The sequence below is a fragment of the Hemibagrus wyckioides genome, unplaced genomic scaffold (assembly GCF_019097595.1).
Source record: "Hemibagrus wyckioides isolate EC202008001 unplaced genomic scaffold, SWU_Hwy_1.0 Contig12, whole genome shotgun sequence".
Classification (NCBI taxonomy): Eukaryota; Metazoa; Chordata; class Actinopteri; order Siluriformes; family Bagridae; genus Hemibagrus; species Hemibagrus wyckioides.
Window position 1 is genome coordinate 191,373 of NW_026690772.1, and position 15,431 is coordinate 206,803.

At 37.4% G+C, this 15,431-nt stretch overlaps 1 non-coding gene across 1 annotated transcript; it reads right to left on the reverse strand.

Moving 5' to 3' along the window:
• Nucleotides 1-5,508: 5,508 nt before the first annotated feature.
• trnap-ugg (transfer RNA proline (anticodon UGG)) lies at nt 5,509-5,580 on the reverse strand. Its single transcript has one exon. It is a non-coding gene; the product is annotated as a tRNA-Pro (tRNA).
• Between the last annotated feature and the right edge of the window lie 9,851 nt (nt 5,581-15,431).

Here is a 15,431-nt window from a genome sequence, read left to right on the forward strand (position 1 = left end):
TGTTTTTTTCACAAATTATGACAATAATAATTTTCAGAACATTACTTTATTCAACTCCTGAACGTCTACAGAGCCTCAGCTGCTTCACTGAAGTTCAGAAATGGTCCTAATTGGACCCTCTGAGTACCTTTCTGTTTAACTTTCTGTCTAATGTAACTTCTGGTTTCCTGGCCAAAATAGAATAGTTATAGAAGAATAGAAGAAGAATGAATGAATGACTGAATGAATGAATGAACTGTCTACTAATAATCAAATATTATAATAATATAAACTCTTTATAAATCTTAAGAAAGAAAGAGAGATTTCCCCAAAAGGGCATGTAGCAAAACTGTGTGAAGGTTTTTGTACAGTGCAGTTGGATTTCCTGTCACTGTGGGCCTCAGAGCACAGTAGTATAGAGCAGAGTCTGATACAGCAGCAGAGGAGATGTTCAGATACACTTGTTTATCATCAAATTTAGCAGACATTCTTAGTTGAGTGTTGGAAGTTGTAGTTTCTCTTTGAACAATTTGAAGAAGGAACTCAGGTTTAGATTTTGGATATTGTCTGTACCAGTGCAGGTAGTCTGTTGCACCACTTTTTTTGTAGCTGCAGGACAGAGTAACATCATCACCTTCATCTACAGCTTTCTGAGGGAAATCTGGCTCTACTGAATTTGCCATGGAGTCACCTGTCATAGAGAAGAGAACATAAACTTTAAATAATCAACAGGAAATACTTAAGTCTGACCTCCTCAGCATTTTCACACTGCATCACCACACAGACTAATATTTAATATAATATAGTTAATATTTCTGCAATAACAAAAAGTCAATGTTAACTCACCTAGTGAAAGCCACAGATACATGAATATAACAGTGAACATGATGACTGGTCTTAGCTCAGTGAAAATAGTGGAGATCTTTCTGTAATCTAATATGTTAACACCATAAAGCTTCAAAATTGCTCCACCCCACAGCATCACATGACAGTGTCACCAATGTTGTTGTCAGATTGTTGATTCTTACTGAAACATCCTGGCTTTACATTCAGCCTCATATGGGAAACCTGTCCAGAGCACATTTAAGTAAACACATACTGAAAGCAGGAAAATAATGTATTTATGTTATTTTACATATGTTAGTGATATTTGTAAATTAGAGAAAGTTTGTGTAAACACCAGCAGGCAGATTAATGTTAGAAACACTAAGTGGAAGAGAATATGATTTATTTAAGAATGAGGAAGGAATTAATATTTTCCCTTGGTAATTAAGGTTGAATTAATCCCTTATTTCTCAGCTCTAACAGTTAAATCTGAAAAATAAAACTTTCCTGTACTCACAATAGCATCAGAAGAAGAGAAAGAAGAATAAAGGCACATTCACATATAAGTTTCTAGTTTTTAATGTTTCTGACACAGCAGGTGTCAGAGAAATGACATTAGATGATTATTTATTCTTATGACAGTTTAGTGTTAAGTGGACAGTTGTGTTGTTTAATCAGAATGATATCTCTGAAATTAGCTTAGGCACTAAGAGTAACCAGGGCAGGGGTTAGGATATTATATCAGCAGTATGTATGATAGAAGAACAAGTATACTCTATGTCTCAGAGAATGTGAGCAGGTTGTGTGGCGCTCTGGTTCTTGACCAACATTAAGATAAGGGACTGCGCCATCTTGTGTTCACTGAAGAGAAAAACCTTAACACCAAAAAAATTGTTTTTTAACTTACCAAATTTATATATGTGCAGAAATATAATTGAAAAAAATAATTGTTTCTCTCTCGCTCTCTCTCTCTCTCTCTCTTTCACACACACACACACACACACACACACACACACACACAGCCATTTGCTCACCCATTCACACCTAGGGGCAATTTAACATTATCAATCAATCTACTTAGACTAGCATTATTTAGATATTACTTCAAACTTGTTGCAAAATATACACTAATAATATTAAAAATTAGATGATTGTTCAGTAAGTGGCAATATACAGTATCTCACAAAAGTGAGTACACCCCTCACATTTTTGTAAATATATGGCAACCTGTAGCTCTGGTGAACTCCATGCCCAAGAGGGTGAAGGCAATGCTGGAAAATAATGGTGGCCACACAAAATATTGACACTTTGGGCCCAATTTGGACATTTCCACTTAGGGGTGTATTCACTTTTGTTGCCAACGGTTTAGACATTAATGGCTGTGTGTTGAGTTATTTTGAGGGGACAGCAAATTTACACTGTTATACAGGCTGTACACTCACAGCTAGCCCTGGGTCTAGGTGTTTCGCAACCGTGGGCTGTATTTCCATGTTGGTTGGACACAGATGCTGTATGGTTGACGGGTCGCCACTGGAGATCCATGCAGATCAATGCAGTGCACAGTCCCGAAGACAGCGGCCCGGATCGTGCACCTTTATATATCTCATCAAAACCAGATGAAATATCTAATTGGTCTAGATTAACTGAGTGTGTTAAAGATATTAGAGATTGGATGACCGATAATTTCCTATTATTAAATTCTGACAAAACGGAGATATTACTTATTGGCCCAAAAACTAGTACACAGAAGCTCTCACAATTCAGCTTGCACCTAGAAGGATGCACTGTTACTACTAGCTCAACAGTGAAAGACCTGGGTGTAATATTAGACAGCAACTTATCCTTTGAAAACCATATTTACAATATCACAAAAACAGCCTTCTTCCATCTTAGAAATATTGCCAATCTTAGGAACATTTTATCTGTATCTGATGCAGAAAAGCTAGTTCATGCATTCATGACCTCCAGACTGGACTACTGTAATGCATTACTAGGTGGTTGTCCTGCATCTTCAATAAACAAGCTACAGTTAGTCCAGAATGCAGCCGCCAGAGTTCTTAACAGATCAAGAAAATATGATCATATAACCCCAATATTATCATCCCTGCACTGGCTACCTGTTAAGTTTAGAATTGACTATAAACTAGCTCTACTCACATACAAGGCTCTAAATGGTTTAGCTCCCACCTATCTATCCAGTCTTCTAACACATTACAATCCACCACGCTCTTTAAGATCACAAAATTCTGGACTTCTAGTAGTTCCCAAAATATCAAAATCCACAAAAGGAGGTAGAGCGTTTTGTATTTAGCTCCAAAACTCTGGAATAGTCTTCCTGACTGTGTTCGGGGCTCAGACACAGTCTCCCAGTTTAAATATAGACTAAAGACTTATCTCTTTAGTCAGGCATACATCTAACACTTCCCATAACCTTGCACGCCAGTACATCTGATTAAATGCACATTCAGCTAGTACTGCTAATATTATGAACAGCAGCTACGCTAATGCTGTTCCATTGTTTCCTTTCTTCTACCCATCCCGAGGCATACAGAGACTGTGCCGGCTCCAGTGGCATCCGGAGATGGACCAGCTCCAGCCGGGTTCTGCTTGTGAGGATTGGGATATTCAAGCAGCGCCATGGACAACAACCTCCTTATTGATTCACATAACACTATACACATGCTGTATCTACATCACACAATTGTCACCCAACTGAGGATGGGTTCCCTTTTGAGTCTGGTTCCTCTCAAGGTTTCTTCCTCATACCATCTAAGGGAGTTTTCCTTGCCACAGTCGCCTCAGTCACCTCAGGCTTGCTCACTTGGGATAACATCTAGGACTGTTTGTCTGTTTGTCTGTTCATATGTTTGTTGTTTTCTTATGTGGTTTCTCATGTAAAGCTGCTTTGAGACAATGCTCTTTGTTAAAAGCGCTATACAAATAAAATTGAATTGAATTGAATTTATTGCAACAGACTGGGATGCGAGTTCATATCAGCAAACCTTGTCAACAAGAGCCTAAGCCTTTCAAACCTTTCCTGGGTTTGGATCTTGAATCACGTCTGGTAATGGAAGCATGCGTGGTACAACCATTGCGACCGCCTGCCAGAGTGCCTCTCTTTCCCGACCTGGCAGGCCTCCCTTGACCACAGCCCCACAACCCTCCAAGTGCATGGGTAGCGTCGCCAAAAAAACCATGGTTATTAATTAATGTAATTAATTAACTGATTAAATATGATTGTGATAGTTAAAACTATTGATAAACTGATGAAAATGAATTACCTGTAACTAGAGTGAGAATCAGTGGTATGTATCTCACTATGTACAGTAAGTTGTATAGTTGATCCATTTCTGAACACAGCTCTGTGAGGATTCTGTATAATAGTGCTGTATGTGCTGAACTTTACACGTCTCTAGAAGGACACACCCAGGAAGTGATGCAGTTTTAGTGTTATTTTGTACAGATCACTTCACACAGTGTCAGTGACAGAAATCTAGAGTCATTATGGCTGGTGTCGTATTTCAAGATTCATCATCTATACAATACTATAAGCCTTTATCTGTTTGTGTGGTTTTTAAATTATTTGTACATTTATAAATAATTATGATAATTTGCTGTGGAAAATCATAGGAAACTGATCCAGATTTAAACAAAATCTCTCATAAGTAAATTTGCTGTGTCTATAACCAAAAGGTAATTAAATTCAGTTCAATTCAATTCAGTTCACTTCATTTTTATTTGTACATCACTTTTAACAAAGGACATTGTCTCAAAGCAGCTTTACAGAAATACAGAAATTCAGAATAGAAATTACAAAGTTGAAAATTAACTTTACCCCTAATGAGCAACTCTGAGGCAACAGCGGCAAGAAAAAACTCTGTGAGACGATATGAGGAAGACTCAAATGTGAACCCATCCTCATCTGGGTGATACCAGAGAGTGTGATTATGAATAAATTACCTTCTAATTGTATATTATCAAACATTAAAAGCAGCCGAGGAGATTATCAGATCCACTTGTTTAGTTTTATCATCAACTTTAGCAGACAGACGTGGTGGCATAGGGATTTACCTCCACATGGAGTGATGAAAAAAAGGAACTCAGGTTTAGATTTTGGATGTTGTTTGTACCGTTGTAGGTTGTTTACTGAACCACTGTCTTTGTTGCTGCAGGACAGAGTAACATCATCACCTTCATCTACAACTTTATGAGTGAAAAGTGGTTCTAATAAATCTGCCATGGAGTCACCTGTTATAGAGAAGAGAACATAATAATTTTTTAGTTTTGAGTTATATAACTCATATTCTATTTTTTCTTAACATCACACAGGCTAATTAATCATTAATTTATTATCTCCTTTCTGAAAAGATCAATGTTAACTTACCTAATGAAAGCCACAGACACATGAATATAACAGTGAACATGATGAATTGTGTTAGTAAAACGACAATATTCTGAGGTCTTTCTGTACTCTATTATATTAATATTTCAGAGGTTCATGTCTCCACAAAGTGTGACATTCTCTATCCTGCTCCCCGTATTCCAAAGAGAGGCTCCAGGTTGGAGCTTTAATTTTCAGAGGTAATTACAGTGGGATTTGAACCTTCTTGGACCTCTGGAGAAACAAGCTTCCAAGTGAGAACCAAGCCGGCAGCACAAGTTCCCATTAGTTTTGTCCCAACCACTCTATTCCATGTAGGACCAGGGCTCGTCCGGGATTTGAACCCAGGACCTCTCGCACCCAAAGCGAGAATCATACCCCCAGACCAACGAGCCAGGTTGTCCCAATCTAGCTTGTTGTGTGCCAATGGAGGGTCACTGTACTCTGTAACTGTATGACCTTCCAGTTCATATGGACTGGGGTCCGAGTAAAAGGAACTCGGTTACACAAAGTCAAGTTAACAATAAAGTAAGGGCTCCTGTGGGATTTGAACCTTTTTTGGAATGCAGACGCTAAGTGTGAACCAAGCAAGCAGCTCTTGCCATTGGGCCAAATATATCATTAATCTCGGTGGACATGAAGATTAAAATCAATTCTTGTAGAACAAGCTTGCTTTAGTGTCAGGTGGAGGTTTCAGTATAGGTCAAGTTTACAGGATTGTAGCTTCTTTGCTGGAAACTGTACTGTTGCTCCAGTATAGCTTGGTGAATATTATGAGGCTTCAAGTAGTTTCTGTGATATTTGCAGTAAGGATTATGGATTTTAAAAAAATATTTTAGTATGATTTATGTCATTTACAGGGTTGTTACTGTAGTCTTAGATTTCTGTTCTTGGTGAACAGGAATGAAACCTGATGTGGTCTTTAGCTGTTGTAGCTCATCTACCTCAAGAATTAATTATGGAGAACTATTTCAGTAGAGCTTATTTATTTCCTGATTGTGTGATGGAAACTGTGTTTTTATTTTCCACAATTCTTATTCTTAGTTATACATACTTTCAGGTATCCTGTAATTCTCAAAAATATATTAAACACCCTGCAAAGACACACATGATGAACACATTAAATCTCATGCTGAGAAACAAACAAACAAACATAAAATAAAAATGAATCAGATCAGCTGCTTGTCAAAAGAGTTGTACAATATCCACATTTTTATTCCTAGAACAGAATCAAATTCCAGCATGTGATCTTTACACTGTCATTAAGTAAATAAACCATCAAACCTGCCACTATTGTTTATGAGAACTGCACTTAATACTGCAGAGGGAGTGAACATGTGGCTTCTTCAAACACACACCTAACTTTTCTATCTGTATTTGGATTCACTTAGAATGTTTTTTCTATTCACTTCAAATAAAGTATTCATATATGGTTATATACATACATTTCTATTGGATCAATAATCAGAATGCTGATGTTATGCATAGCTTCCAGTCTTTTCTTCTTATTGTGATTCTTTAACACTTTCATGTTTGAGGTCTCTGTAGGTTTTTGGACAGTGAAGTTGACTTTCCTGTCACTGTGGGCTGCAAGGCGCAGTAGTACAGTGCAGAGTCTGATACTGAAGCAGGCGAGATCTCCAAATCCACACGCTTCAGACTCTTATGAACTTTAGCAGACAAATGAGGATGAGGAGTATCACCTGTCTGATTCCCTCCCGATTCCGTCAACAGAACGAGGAATTCTGGTGCTGCATTGGAATATTGTCCATACCACTGTAGATTGTTCATAGAAACAGTGTATTTATAATCACAGGAGAGTGTAACTGCTTGCTCCTCTTTACCATAGACAGCAGAAGATGTTGGAGTAATGCTGTCCTGTGTGCTCTCACCTGAAGAGGACATTTATTTCAGAATATTATCATTTTATATTATACAGTATACATACAGTACATGCTTACAATCTAAAACACTCACACATGGAAACATTTCTTTGCTAGTTATAAAACATTTAAACAAGATATATGGGGATAAATAAAATATAAGCTTACCTATGAACATGGTAAAAAACAGAAACATACAGAAAACCATCATGTTTTAATTTCCTCTGTTCTTCTGAAAGTTTCCTTTTTATGTTATTGTAAATGTCAAGTTTCCTTCTACTCTGTCTTCAGTGAAGCATCTAAGCATTTCTTGTGTACAAAGCCTCAACTGTAGATTCCCTCTGTTTTAACCAATCAGAGTGCAGGATTTGCCACTTTATGTAAAATACACACACATGTTCTAAAAGAATTTAATGAGCAAAAGATTCATATATTTACTTCCTGTATTTCCTATTTCTATGAACTTAAACCTTTTCTAATCTACAAAATATATTGTTGCAATTCCAAACAATTCTTATTGTGAAATTAAATTCTTCAGCAGATTTATAGTACAGCCTTAAAGTCTAAACAAAACACCAAATTATAACAATATAAAACCCCTAACAAGGTGGTGTTTGAGAGCATGTGCACAAATACATAAGCATCTTGTATTAAGCTCAAGATTCTGCAGTAATTCAAGTGTTTCAGTCGGACTGCACTCCACACACCATGTATCTGTGCTGAAGCTTTGTTCAGGTTTAATGTTCATGGCTACTTTAACACTCCACATGGTTCTGTTGTGTCCAGGTCCAATCAGGTTCAGTTCTAGAGTATTTTCATGTCATGTACTGCCATCTGCAGGAGCTGAATTTAAATAGACATATACATTATTTACATCAAGAACCATCAATATATTTAAAACAAAAGTATTGCTCACCACGCTGGGAATAGTTCACAGTTTCAATTCACAGATTCATTTGGAATCATTACAGCATTTCAGCATATCAGAACACAAGAATAACCCGTCTTTTTCTTTTTTATCTGTATTTCTGACATTAACCTAGACAAAAACAAGTCCTCAGATTCAGCATCCTTAAAGAGACAAATTTGCTGGTGTGCTTGTGATTATTGTCCTTTAATATGACCCAGTTTCAGCCCAACATAAGCTCATGGACAGTCTTACATTTGTCTCAAGAATATTCTAATATAAAGTGGAGATCATCAATGTCCAAATGATTGAAAGTTTTCTAGAGCCTGTGGCTGCAAAACAACCGAATCCTCACCCCTCCACCACCATGACACTTGGTATGAGGTGTTTGTTGTGATAAACTCTGTTTGACCTTCACCAAACATGAAACTATGAATAATGATTAACCATCAGTCCAAAAAAATATTGTTCCCAAATTTGTTAAGATGCTGCCATGTTTTTTTGTAGAGAAAGGGCTTCTTAAGTGCTTAAGTGAAGAGTAAGTGCTGTTTCCACAGGTCAGGGTCGTAACACTTAAGACCTGGGAAATGCAACTGTGAATGGATTTTTGCTGATCCATTTAAAATTTGGCAGATATTGTACATCCATTTAACTGAAAATACAAATGTTAATACACAATTTCCATTTTCATTTCATTTTCACTCAATCTTGATGAATTTCATTATGATCAATAAAAGGAAAGCAAATTTGACTAACACTTTCCTTATTCATCCATTTTAACTTCTTGTAACTATACAATGGAATTATGGTCTGGAGTGCTCACATTTTGTTCTGGATCTTAGTTCACATTTGGTAAAGTAACATACATTTATACACACAGGTATAATAAACACATGAAAGAATAAATAAATGTATGAATGGAAAAAAATTACAGGATATATAATTATAGGATATTGTTTGTACCAATAAAGCAGAATGTTGTCTCTGCTTCACTTATAAGAACATTTCAGAGTAACAGTGTACTGAATAAACAAAAAGTAACCATGTGCCTTTATCATGAATTAAAGTTTAAACCTAATGTCATGTATTGGAGTTGAGTTGAAAATCAACATTTTATATATATACACATATCTTGATGTATAGAAATGATCTGACCGAGGCTGTAATAGATGCAAATGAAATACTTTATTAGAGTTAGGATAGGAGGATGATGAGAGGAGGGTTAATATTGGTTGAAATGACAAACACAGATAATTCATTAACACTAAACCTGGAAATGTAACGAGAAAGCAATTATTTCTAGTGAGAATGATAAAATGCTACACAGGCTACAACTGACTGTGCAATTCTGGTCCTAAAGTCCTGGGATCGTTGTGTAGACCTGTCAAGGGGAAAAAGAAGAGAGATATTTTAAAATGTGACAATTGAAATGTTACAAAATCAATTTATACTCATCTGTGGAGCGCTTGAGCAATGTAGGGACAAAATATGAACTGTAACAAAGTATGGAATGGGAACTTGTGCAATAAATTGTGTGTTTGTGTGTGTGTGTTGTGTTGGTGGGTACTGGGAAGGTGTAGAAGTAAGGGAAGGACATTGCCAAGAGCCTCTCCAAAGTCTTCACCATCTTCTTCTCGACATGCTGCCCGAGGAGATGCCTAACCGTGCTGGCTAAAGCTGGCGGGTCGGTGTAGAGCTCCAGGGGCTGAGAGAACAGTACCACAAAAAGGTCTGTAAGCTGATCCTATCAACAAATTACACAAACACAAATCCAGTGTAATGTCACTGTCTTAGAGATACAATGCTGACCATTTGTGTATCGTGGCATCAGAAGACATTTGAACACTTACAATAAGCACTGTGAAGTAGATCTTTGCTCCAGGCTCCCGAACGTCTACATCCCACTTGATGAGCGCCAGCAGGCGCTCCGAGAGTCCTCCCTGAAGCTTTAGGAAAGGGAGACGACAAGCTCTGTTAATTCCAGGGTTTAAAATATGGGAAAACAAAATGAAATAAAATAGATCCTGTTCTCAAACTACATTCAAGCATCGCTTTTAAATCTCCCGATAAGACGCTTACTGGCTGAGGCGTTAAGCCCTTCGTGAAGTATCCGCAGAGAAGCAGCTCGTAAAACACGTCCACGAGGTTGTACTGGTAGGCCTGCAGAGAGCAGAAAAGTTACAAAAAGAAATTAACTTTACATAATGGAGTCCTAATGGAGTTCTCTATTATCAAAGTCTTTCAGATTTAAACAGCTGTCATGTTACACAGGCATTCATAAGCTTACACAGGACCCGGAGAGCTCTGCTTTGATGGAGTCCCGATGAGAAGGAGTCCTCAGGAACCGAATCGGAGCCACGGAGGCCAGCTGTACGCCAACTGCATCCTGTTAAAACGTAAAAAACAAAAAAATCTCTGTAATTCACTTTTGGTGTTCTAGATGGCTACTTAATTTACACCTTAACACGAAGCAGGATGTAAGCCTAAACATGTCCTGTTCTCCAAAAAAGATGATGTACTGTACATTTCCTCCTGCCGCCCCATCATAAGTGCTTCTTCTCATCACAGTTTCATAATAACACATCTAACATTCTGTCACGTTCCTTACAGTAAAAACAGCTTGAGTAAAATAAAGGAAAGGTTTGTTTACCGGTTAAAAGGTTTGCATTACTCATTACGATATTTATCTTAAACGTCAGAGAGACCCTGATGTTTCTAGTGTTTTTTTTGTTCTGCTGTAGGTACTTGTGCTCTGAGACTCTGGGACTCAGAGACTGAGGGAGATGTCTGTTGTTCTGTCTCTGCAGGAAATTGAATCGCTTTTGGGATTTTCTGGCCCAGAAAAGATCCTAGGTGATTTGCACCCCCATACCTGGAAGCTTTCAGTTTAGCCAAGAATGGCATTCAAGCCCAGATTGTCTCCCACTACCTGGACAACTGTGAACTTAACAACACCATGAAATTCGGGGGTATCAACAGTGATGCCATCCCTCTCAAGACACCTGATCTCTTCAACAATAGGGCACAGCACTGCATCAAGACCATAGGTTGAATTGCATTATCTGATTTGAAAACTGCTAGAAGGAAGTGTGACCGTAAACTTGATAGCAGGTCTGGTGGCAAGCTCTTCATGATGAAATATATAAATCCTAACTTGTGAATCCCAGTCTTCGATCCAAGGGGATTGACAATTTCACAGTCATCACTATACAGCAGTAGCAGAACTGAAACCTCAAGAATAGTGGATACGTTTTACAAAACTCCCCATCAAAGACATCCTGAAGTGCATCACCCTCTCTCTGCTGCCATTCTATCATGGCCTTCAAAATACCAGGAATTTCAAGTAGCTTGACAAGAAGGCACTGTAGTGGAATACGCTGATAGGAATCAGGAACTGCAACTTGTCGGACAGTGCCAGTGGTGGAATCCCATTGCTGTACATAGGAAACCCCAGGCAAAAACTCCTCAACTGGCTGAATAAAGTTTCCTGATTTAGCAAAATACTGCATCTGTTTATAGTCTGTTTCCAGTTCTCTGAAAGGCTCAGCTGCAAGAGCATGAGCTCTTCTACTTTTGGGCTTTGATCAAGACCAAACTGACTAAATAACGACATAGTCTGCAATTGTAGTCTGCTCACAATATCGAAGATTAAACTAGAGGTCTGTTGTACCACAAAGTTTAAGTTAGAAAATGTCTGGGCAGATCTAGACTTCAGATTAGCTAAAAAAAAAAAGGGTCACCCATTCGATAATGTCCTCTTGCTGTAGTTCATCCCATTCATCCTCAACTTCCTGTCCTAACTCCTCTTCGGCATTAAGTTCATCATCAGGCTGGGCCAGCTGTTCGAGAGGCTCATCAAGAATCTGTTCAACTTGGTTTTCATGCTGCTCACTAGGTGTCTTCTGTAAGACCTGATGTAAGAAAAAGTTCTGCCACAACCATTTTCACTACATTGGAAATATGTTGATGAACTGTTTATATGGTGTACTGCTTGTAAATGTTTAAAGATACTCCTGACATCCCCAGGAATTTGCCTTTTACACCAAAAGCAAACATATGCCTTGGGAACGTTTAAAAAATGATCTGCTAAAATAATAGTGCAAAAAGTGGGGAAAATTAAGCCCTTTCCATCTGCAGTGACCGTAACTACTTACAAATTCTCTGAAGTATTTCATGAACTTTAGCCTTGGGCCAATTTTTGGGATTATGCAGTTGATGGTCCCCTCATCTAAAAGCAGAAAGCTTTCTTCATCTATTGCCTGATCTGAAAGACAAAATGACACAGAACACAAAGACATCTTGTCAACATTAAAATCATGGAAGCTAGTTATAATAATAATAATAATAATAGTTATAATAATATTGTCATAACTCGGGAGAAATGCGGGAGAATTTTGATGACGGAGTAAATGGGGAGAGGGTAACGTTAATAGCTATTGTCAGCTAGAGTCAGCTAAACTATCAAGCTATATAGCTCAGACCAGGCTGAAAGTTCGAGTGTAACGTTAACACGGTAACAGTAATAAATGTTACAAACACAATGATAATTTTTTCTGTCATATGTGACTTAAGTGGGAGAAAATGTGTATACAGACCTTGTATTTAGCGTTATTTTCGCTTAAATGCATGAGGGAGATGAACCGTCAGTCATGAGGGTCATGAACCGCGGTGTTGGAGCCCAAAAGAGAAGACACGAAGTTGACACAGCTGTTGAATACACCGCTGAACTTTGGGGGAGGGGCGGTCTTGTCTGTGATGTGTCAGCAGTCACTAGCTAACCCAACCCAAACCCAGCGGCTGGGTTACACAAAAAGTACCCAATTCTCTGTAAATAACCCAGAAAAATGACCCAACAGAGGCAACCCAGCATTTGGGTAGAAAAAATAACCCAGCATTTTTTAATGTATACAGTTAATCATGCTAAAGCTGGTGAATCTGATCAAATCTGTTGCTTCAGGTCTTAGCTAGCCACTGAGCTGAAATTTTCAAATTTTCAAGCATGCAGTTATAGCTTTTTTCATAACCTTATGTTAAATGTTAATTAAAAACAAAGTACCTGCTTCAGTAAATCCAAATACATTTTTTAAATCAGGGATGTCAAAAAACATAAGTTCACATTTATTAAATTACTAAACCTTTTAAACTATCAAAACTCTATCAACTTAACAAAAGAATATTAGTTAGGAGACCTGTGACCTTACTTAGTAAATTGAGTTAAGTCAACTACTTGGGTTAAAAGTTGAGTTAACTCAAAAATGCTGTGCAGCAAGTTGCCTTAAAATTTTAAGTTGAGTCAACGTTGTATTTTTTACAGTGCAGTTGCTTTGGGAGTATAATGGTATAATGTGACCAAACTCTACTTAGCTACTTCCCATAAATTTTCCACTATAAAATCAAACATTTAAAACCAAGATTTTTTACCACAACTCTGCTCAAAACACATATCGGCTGTGATTACCTCCGACCAGATCTCAGGGTGCTGATATAACAGCATTCCCTTTTGTTTTTATATTGTTTAATATCTCACATAGTTAAAACATTTTAGACAATAAAAGCACATACTGCACTCATAAAATAAAGGACAATAAAATTCTTTACAAAGTGGTCAAAAGCAGAGCTTGCAAACACTGAACATTGTCTGTAAGTTTAGTACAGCTTTCCTAATTCAGTTCTCTTTAAAATTGTCTTCTAATAAAACTATTCTAAGACCAATTTAACATTAGGTAAACTTGACATTGTTCAAAACATCCTTATAGATATTTTTCTTTTTCAACAATTGGAAATCACTGAACTATCAATGTAGTACTGAAAAAATTCCTTTAGAGTTCTCTTAAAGACAGCTCTGTTTACTCTAGCTCAACTCAGGAATGGTTTACCATGGGGGAAAAAATCACATCATAGCAATGATTTTACTATTACTGCATCAGGCGATTTTTTAGTGATTGGATTTTAGGTTTGAGTGACTTGTGGCCAAGAGACAAAATCACTCTCTGTATGAAATCAAATGTGCTCTTCAGAGCTGCAGGATACTCTAAGTTTAGATCATAAATCAGTCCAAAGAGCAGACACATTGCTTGTGGAAGATTTTCCACATCATCCACAACCATGGTACCTTCCAAAATGATAGCTGTTGTTTTGGCATCAAGATGCAGGGAGTAGGGTAGTGTTGCAGTTGCAGAGTGCTCGGGAATCACCAGTCAAAATTCCAATTGCAATTTCGGACATTTCTTCATTGTCATCACAGTCCTAAAAACAGGGCATATAGCAAAAATAAGGTCAAAGTAAGACACAAAACATCTTTTAAGAGCATATACTCACAGTAAAATGTGAAACAAAATTAATAACACTACAATATGTCTAAATGTACAGGCCTTTTCAATCAGGACACAGCAGTGGATGCAGGAACGAATACAGACATTCAAACCACTGCATGAAAAGACAATAAATCAAACGGAAGGCCAGCTATATAAACTAAAACCTATTCTAAAACTCACAATTTGATATTTGAAAAGTTATCAAAATACATAATTATGGAGGAGAATTGACTGAATTTTTAAAAAAATTTTCTTTCTTTCAATCTAATCTCCTTTCTGTATTTTATATTCATTTTACTGTACTTTCTTACCTCTTTTACTGACTTCATCTCTGTTGCATCTGTCCTTTATTCTTCCTACCTGTCTAAATTTCCAACCTCCTGTTTATTGTCCTTCTTACTATTGTTTTCTTTCTTTTCTTTATGTATTATAAAATGTCTTCTTACTGTCTTTTTTTCTTAATTTATCTTTACTTTCTTTTCTCTACCCCAGGTGTAGGCAAGTTCGGTCCTAGAGAGCAGTCCTGCAGATTTCAGCTCCAACCCTGAAAAAAAGATTTGCTTGCCTGTAGCCTTAGTAATCCTGAAAACCTTGATTAGCTTGTTCAGATGTGTTTGATTAGGGTTGGAGCTGAACTCTGCAGGATTGCGGCTCTCTAGGACCTACCCCTGCTCTACCCCTTCTGTGTTTCAGTTTCCGTACTGTTTAGATCTCAAAACTGTTTAAAGAGCAGTTTGCCTGTCGAAACTACTTACAAAACCGGTCTTGTAAAAATCGGTGGGGTCCTCTCCAAGAAGGAATGGTAATCCATAGAGAACGGCTGTTCGTCTCACGTTGATGTTGGATTTCTGCAAAGTTATGAAAATTATTATTTAATAGCGCTCATGGCACTAACACAACACAAAGCAAAGAACAACAGCAAAAGCAACAGTTGTTTTAATATAAAAAAAAAATTGTGATGTGTGTGAGGAGCTTACATCATTTTTAATCTGGTGCAAAATCTTCTTAAGTTTGGATAAAATTCTGTCATCATTCACTTGCCCTCTGGTTTTTCCAAACCTGTATAAATGTCTTTGTCCAGCCGAACGCAAAGGAAGATGTTTGTGAGAATGTCAGTAACCAAACAGATCTCATCCCCCATT